Source organism: Nymphaea colorata, unplaced genomic scaffold (assembly GCF_008831285.2).
Source record: "Nymphaea colorata isolate Beijing-Zhang1983 unplaced genomic scaffold, ASM883128v2 scaffold0523, whole genome shotgun sequence".
In the NCBI taxonomy this organism is placed as follows: domain Eukaryota; kingdom Viridiplantae; phylum Streptophyta; class Magnoliopsida; order Nymphaeales; family Nymphaeaceae; genus Nymphaea; species Nymphaea colorata.
Window position 1 is genome coordinate 10,786 of NW_022205029.1, and position 7,403 is coordinate 18,188.

At 42.1% G+C, this 7,403-nt stretch overlaps 1 non-coding gene across 1 annotated transcript; it reads left to right on the forward strand.

Annotated features, from left to right (window-relative positions):
- The first annotated feature begins 7,056 nt into the window (after window positions 1–7,056).
- TRNAR-ACG (transfer RNA arginine (anticodon ACG)) lies at window positions 7,057–7,128 on the forward strand. Its single transcript has one exon. It is a non-coding gene; the product is annotated as a tRNA-Arg (tRNA).
- The last annotated feature ends 275 nt before the right edge of the window (window positions 7,129–7,403 follow it).

A 7,403-nucleotide genomic window follows, 5' to 3' on the forward strand; every position in this document is an offset into this window, starting at 1 on the left:
GACAATTCTCCAAATCCCTTCCATATTTTGCAATTAAGCTTTGCACCGCCAATACACGCATGGCAGAAATTTCATATATCCATGTTCTAGAGCAAATCAAAATCACAATCACTTCTTAACCTCCACTCTGACCTTGCCCTTGTTTTCTTCTCTGTCACGATCTCGAGGATCAGGCTTTCAGTGGCCTCGTTTCGCTTGATGGCATTTGATTTTTTGGCTGCCTAGAGGGCATCGTCCAAAAATCTTTCCTTGAAGAGCCATTTCGCGTGGTAGAAGTGGGTCATGTGGTCGTTTGGCTTCCTCTTCAGCAGGAAATCAAGGGTTTGCTTGGCAAAATCAGCCAAATCACGGAGGTTCCATTCCTCTTTGATTTTGAAGTAGCATCGAATGTAGTTGAGCTTAGCAGTGATGTTCATGCTCTCCAGCTCTCCCTTTTCCTCTGCAGTGTAGGGGTTGTTTCTTGCCAAGTTCTCAGAGATGTGGATGAGGAACTTGTACACCTTGCTAGCCTCGTAGTACTTCTCCTCCAAGAAGAGCTTTTTCCCTTTCTCACGATGCTGCTCATTGATCTTGCGTTTAATTTCCATCTTCTCTGAGTTCCTGAACTCAATTCTCTCAAGGAACACCTCATAATGGAACCCTGTGCGCTTTTTTTCTTTTTCTTCACTCTCCTTATCCACTTCAGTATCACCTTGCTCTTCGGTGATCAGGCCGTCCTCAATTTACTCAACCTTTCCCTAGACTTTGTGGACGAGTTGATCACAGACGTTGAACCATGCCTTTTCCTTGAGTTTCATGGTGAGAACTTAGTCTCTCAATGGTTCTGCCTTATCACTGGAGATCTTGGCGCTGGCTACTTTTTCGATGGTTCTGCCGTCGTAGTCGTACTTGAAGTAGGAGATGAATGCTTCGAAGGGATTTTCCTTGAATGTGTCGATGGGGGCATCAATTCCCTCCTCCAAAAGATATTTGGCGGTCCGTCGATTGATGAAGATGGGCTTGAGTTCGATCAGGAACCCGAAGTCCTTGTGGACCTTCAGTTTCTGGTTTTCAGCTCTCTCGTTTTTGAGACGCTCTCTTGCTTCCTCTTCTTTCATAAATTGAGAGTCAATTATTATAACCCCACTAGTAGCGGTTAATTAGTATCTGGTTGTATAGAAGTCGATACCCACTACCGAAGAAATAATTAGGATCTCAAAATGTTGTCAATGAGTATTTATACTATTATTTAAGGCAAATCAATCAGCTTTAGCTTATTTAGCTTTCTTCTTTGACTTTGATGGCTTGGGGGGTGCTTGAAGTGGAACCTCAACTTTTTCTTCAACTGGCTCGGAGTTGCTTCAATCTTTGCTGGCTCAGCTGCAACTGTTCGATGTTTTGGGTTTATTCGGCTGCTCTTCAGCTGCAGGAGCTGGCTCAGGGACCGGAGATGGCACCACTTATTCAACAACTTTTACAGGCTCCGCGGTCGGGACAGGTGCAGCAGTCTCTTTTGCAGCTTCTTCACTTTTTCCCTTTGATTTATTCTTTTCTTTCTTCACTGGGTCCTTTGGCTTTGGTTCTTATTTCGCAGCCTATGCCTGTTGGGGCTATTAGACTGGCTCTGAGACAGCAATAGTTTCGTTAGTTGCTGAGGCATTTTCCTTAGCTTCAGCAACTTTTTAAACTTATTTTTCCTATTTTTTTGGTTCAGCTTTTTCTTTCGATTTATCCTTTTTAGACTCGGCCTTTTTTTATGATTTTTTCGCAGGTTTTTCATCAGAAGCAGACTTAACTTCTTCCTTTGGCGCAGATTTCGAGGGAGCTGCTTTTTCAGCCTTCTTCTATTTCTTGGTTTCTGTAGTAACTGGCGCTTTCTATTTAGACTAGGCTTTCTATTATTTTTTTGCTTACTTTTTTGCTTCGGGCTTCACTGGTTCTACCTTTGCGGCCTTTTCAACTTTTTAAGCCTTCTCAGCCTTCTTGTCTGCCTTGGGAGCTTCCTTTGCTTGGACTTTGGCTTTTCTTCTTCCACCTTGGCTTACTTCTTGGCTTTTTCGTCTTTCTTTGGGGCTTTGGCGCCTATGCTTACTTCTTGGGAGAGGCTGGTTTGGCTAGGCCTCCTTCTTCTTGGGCTCCGCTTTGGGTGATTCTTTGGCTGGCTTGGAAGCAGCCTTATCTTCTTTCTTAGGAGCGGCCTTTTACTTGGTGCTTAGGCCTTCACTTTCTCAGCAGATGAAGCCTTTTTCTTTGGTTATTCAGCTTTATTCTTTGACTAATCTGAAGATTTTTTATTCTTTTTTGCTTCTTTGGCGGCCTTTGGCTTAGCTTCAGGAGTTTTCTCTTATTTCTCTTCCTTAACTTCACTCTCAACCTTTTCAGCTTTTTTCTTGCCTTATTTTTTGCTCTTTTTCTCCTAGACAACTGGTTAGTCAATTTCCACTTTCGGCTCCTCTATGTTACTTTAAGCAACCACAACCTATGGGGTTTCTGGCTGTGGAGTTGAGAGCCTTAGATTGTAGTTGTTCCATGCTAATGCTACCGTGACTAGGACAGCCAAGGCAATGAATATAAGTCTTCTCTTGCCCATGATATGTTGTTTTATTTGATATTTATAAATAAGAAATTAAAATTAATAAATCCAGAAAATGTGATCTATCAACAAAGTGCTTTCCGTGCCTAATGACGTTTTTTTCATCAATACCATAAGATTTTACTCATTTATTGCTGTTAATAATCCTATATTTTGGTGGCTCTGCTCGATAGTTATTCCCAAAGAACAATTAGTGCATCAATTTATGCTAGATTATAATCTAATACTATTATTTAAGTCAAATCGATCAGTTTTAATCTATTTGGATTTCCTATTCGGCTTCAATGACCTAGAGGGATGCTTGAACTGGAGCTTCAGCTTACTCTTCAACTGGCTCGGGCGTAGCCTCGACTTATGCTGGCTCAGCTGCAACTGCTTGAAGTGGAGCTTCAGCTTACTCTTAAACTGGCTCGGGAGTTGCTTCAACTTTTTCTTCAACTGGCTCAAAAGTTGCTTCAACTTTTTCTTAAACTGGTTCAGCTGCAACTGCTTGAACTGGAGCTTCAGCTTACTCTTCAACTGGCTCGGGAGTTGCTTCAACCTTTGCTGGCTCAGCTGCAACTGCTTCGATGTTTTGGGTTTATTTCGGCTGCTCTTCAGCTGCAGGAGCTGGCTCAGGGACGGAGATGGCACCACTTATTCAACAACTTTTACAGGCTCCGCGGTCGGACAGGTGCAGCAGTCTCTTTTGCAGCTTCTTCACTTTTTCCCTTTGATTTATTCTTTTCTTTCTTCACTGGGTCCTTTGGCTTTGGTTCTTATTTCGCAGCCTATCCTGTTGGGGCTATTAGACTGGCTCTGAGACAGCAATAGTTTCGTTAGTTGCTGAGGCATTTTCCTTAGCTTCAGCAACTTTTTAAACTTATTTTTCCTATTTTTTTGGTTCAGCTTTTTCTTTCGATTTATCCTTTTTAGACTCGGCCTTTTTTTATGATTTTTTCGCAGGTTTTTCATCAGAAGCAGACTTAACTTCTTCCTTTGGCGCAGATTTCGAGGGAGCTGCTTTTTCAGCCTTCTTCTATTTCTTGGTTTCTGTAGTAACTGGCGCTTTCTATTTAGACTAGGCTTTCTATTATTTTTTTGCTTACTTTTTTGCTTCGGGCTTCACTGGTTCTACCTTTGCGGCCTTTTCAACTTTTTAACCTTCTCAGCCTTCTTGTCTGCCTTGGGAGCTTCCTTTGCTTGGACTTTGGCTTTTCTTCTTCCACCTTGGCTTACTTCTTGGCTTTTTCGTCTTTCTTTGGAGGTTTGGGCCTATGCTTACTTCTTGGGAGAGGCTGGCTTTGGCTAGGCCTCCTTCTTCTTGGGTTCCGCTTTGGGTGATTCTTTGCTGCTTGGAAGCAGCCTTATCTTCTTTCTTAGGAGCGGCCTTTTACTTGGGTGCTTAGGCCTTCGCTTTCTCAGCAGATGAAGCCTTTTTCTTTGGCTGCTCAACAACTTTTTCTATCTTTTTTGTTTCTTTAGCTGCCTTCGATTTTCCTTCAGAAGATTTCTTTTCTCTAACCTGAATCTCAACCTTTTCAGCTTTTTTTGCTTCTTTGGTGGTCTTAGACTTAACTTCAGGAGCCTTCTTAGCCTTTTCGGATTTATCAGTCTTTTTCGTATCTTTAGGGTTCTTCGATTTTCCTTGAGGAGTCTTATCTTCTTTCACTTCATTCTCAGTCTTTTCACTTTTTTTCTTCCTTATTTCTTACTCTTTTTCTCTTAGACAACTGGCTCTACAACTTCCAATGACGGTTCTTCAACGTCGCTTTCAGTACTAACAACTTATTTAGTTTTTTGCTTTGGACTTGACAACCTTGTATTGTGGTTGCTCCTAGCCACAGCTAGCGTGATCAGGACAGCCAAGGCAATCAATATAAGACATCTCTTGCCCATGATATGTTGTTTTATCTGAAATTATTAATAAACAAATTAAAATCAATAAATTGAGAAGCGAAGATCATCAACAAACTGCCTAGAGTTTACCTTCAATAGTTTTTTCTTGAATTTGTATTTGGTAACTCATTTATCACTGAAAATGGTAGCCATCCCTGTCGTGTTTGAATAGCTATCATGACTGCACATTATATTATAATTATGAACTTTTTGAAGTCCTAATCGTACAGTCTTTCCCCGGACGAGTATCTCTAGAAGTTCAAAAACCCTCACCAGATCATCAGCACAAAGGGCGACGCATAGATGGATGAGAAAGACCTCACCATTCTCAACGACATCCTCTCCAAGTACTATAATGATAGCCACGAATCGACCAACATCAAGGAACGCATCGTATCAGAACTCACCGCAATCGTCGACCAGTGGATGGCTGACATTGCCACCACCACCAAACACCCCAACTTCGACTTTGCTGAGCTCGGATACGGTCTCAAAGTCTTTGGAAGCTATCGGCTGAAGACTAATAGTTACGATGGAGACATCGATATGCTCTGCATCGTGCCCGAATTCATCAATAGAGAACGTCATTCTTCGTCATACTCGCAAATTACTTCCGTAAGCACGACATCTCAAAGAGATATTCTCAATACGTAAAAAACTTTTTTATTTAGCTGACGCAATCGTTCCTCTCATGAGGCTTACCCTCTACGGTGTTCAAATCGACCTTCTTCTCTCCATCATTAGCCAAGATTTCATGCGCAAAAATCCAGATTTCTTTGAAGCGGACGCAAACTCAGATATCAACGTACCGACCAATCCTCAAGAACTAAGGAGCATCAATGGATACAGAACTGCTCTATACCTCAAGAAAAAGTATGTTGATAAGTATAAAAATTACCGTGTTGCTTTGAAAGCCATCAAGTTGTGGGCAAAGAACAAAGGTATCTACTCCAAATTTATGGATACCTGGGTGGTGCAGCCTTTTCCATAATGCTTGCCAAAATTTGCCAACTTTACCCAACTACTCTGCCTTCAATTGCTTGATCGCTTCTTCTTTATCTATGCCAACTGGGTTTGGTCCATCGCAGTCATAATCGAAAAAACAAGTCCCTGTAACGTCCTCTCTAAAGCTAAATGGTATCCTCACTCCTCTCTAGCCACACATGAATGCAGGCCACTACATTTCCAAAGTGACTAGCAACATCACCCGCAAGCAGTTCAGGCTCACTTCAAAGTTGATACAGGAAATAAACAAAGGCAAAAAAAGCTGGCAGGACCTCTTTGCTCCTTTTGACTTCTTCGCAGAGTATCGCAATTTCATTGAAATTTCAGTCATGGGTGAGAAGATCGATGATTTGTGCCATGGAAGGGCAATGTAGAATCAAAGATACGAAAATTCATCCAAAATCTAGAACAGCATAGTGAATTTAATCACGGAATTGAAGTCAATCCTTACCCAAAATCTTTCCCCTCCAAGCATCCCAACTTCAAACATTGCTCCAAGTACTATATTGGCATCAAATGCAGTCCCACTTCACCATCAACGATTACTACGAAATCGATCTCACCCAACCTGTCCGCGGTTTCCTCTAGCTACTTTAAAGCTATCCTGAAATCGACAAAGCACCAAAAGAAATCAACATCGGATTTACCCATATTGCAAGGGAAACATTTCACCAGACATTCTGGAGACCTTCAGCAAGGGATTTATCCCAAATGATAAACTGATGATTTTGAAAAGTATAGTGTGTGATGTAAGTATTTGGATGGATGGATCAAAGATCTTGTTGCTTGAAGTAGTCCTTAGACTTGTCCTGGTCGGGAACAATGGTCCTGGATCCAGGCTTCCATCCAGCAGGGCAGACAACTCCATGCTGATCAGCGTGCTGGAATGCTTGAATGATTCTGATGGTCTCATCGACGTTGCGGCCCACTTGCTCGTCATTGATGGTGATCGATCTGATCTTTCCCTTTCCGTCGATCACGAAAAGTCCTCTCAAAGTGGCTCCGTTGAGACCGTCGGAAGGGTCCTCAACCAACACACCGTAATTTCTAGAAATCTCCTTGGTGATGTCAGCCAAAAGGGGAATGTTGATCTGTCCCAATCCTCCCTTTTCTCTAGGAGTGTTTTTCCAGGCCAAGTGAGAGAAGTGCGAATCAACAGAAACAGCAATGACTTCGGCTCCAATTTCTATATGAAGGGATTATTACTCTTGAAGTCGTTGGCGCGCTCGCTATAGCTGATGATTTCAGTGGGGCAGACATAGGTGAAATCGAAGGGATAGAAGAGTAGAACAACGTATTTGGAGCGGAAGTCCGAAAGCTTGAGGGTGGCGAAAGAGTTATCGGGAAGGACTGCGAGTGCTGAGAACTCAGGAGCCAATTGCCTGGGGGCGATGGACAATGCAACTGCGAGGAGTGCCAGAAGGCAAAGATATTTCATGGCCTTAATTTAATAATACACAAGATATAATGGCCCATCTTTGATTTAATTGATGATGTTGGTGAGTATATACCTGCTTCGCATATAGGCAGGCGAGAAATATACCGTTGCTGCCGATCCTTAGAGGGTGATTTATGTGGGTGAGGGGCGAAATGTTTAGGCTGGTCGTGTAGATCAATGGTAGATCGCAAGATTACGGGTCTTGAGGTTGCGGGTTCAAGTCCCGTCACGATCACTTTTTATCAAAATCGACAATACCCCACTTCCTCATTATCATCATATACCTATTCATATATTTCCATCAATATGGGTAAAAACAACAAGCAATAAACATACCCAATGATTCAATTTATTTTTCAAACACTATTTTCACAAAAAACCAAAAATCCGAGGGGCCACTATCTCACTCCTTGCGAAATGATGAGCCAGGTTGTGACCATTTGATTGAAAATAATCTTCGATGGGCTGGGTACTGGCTAAAGTTATCGAAATAATAAAGTGGTATGGCTG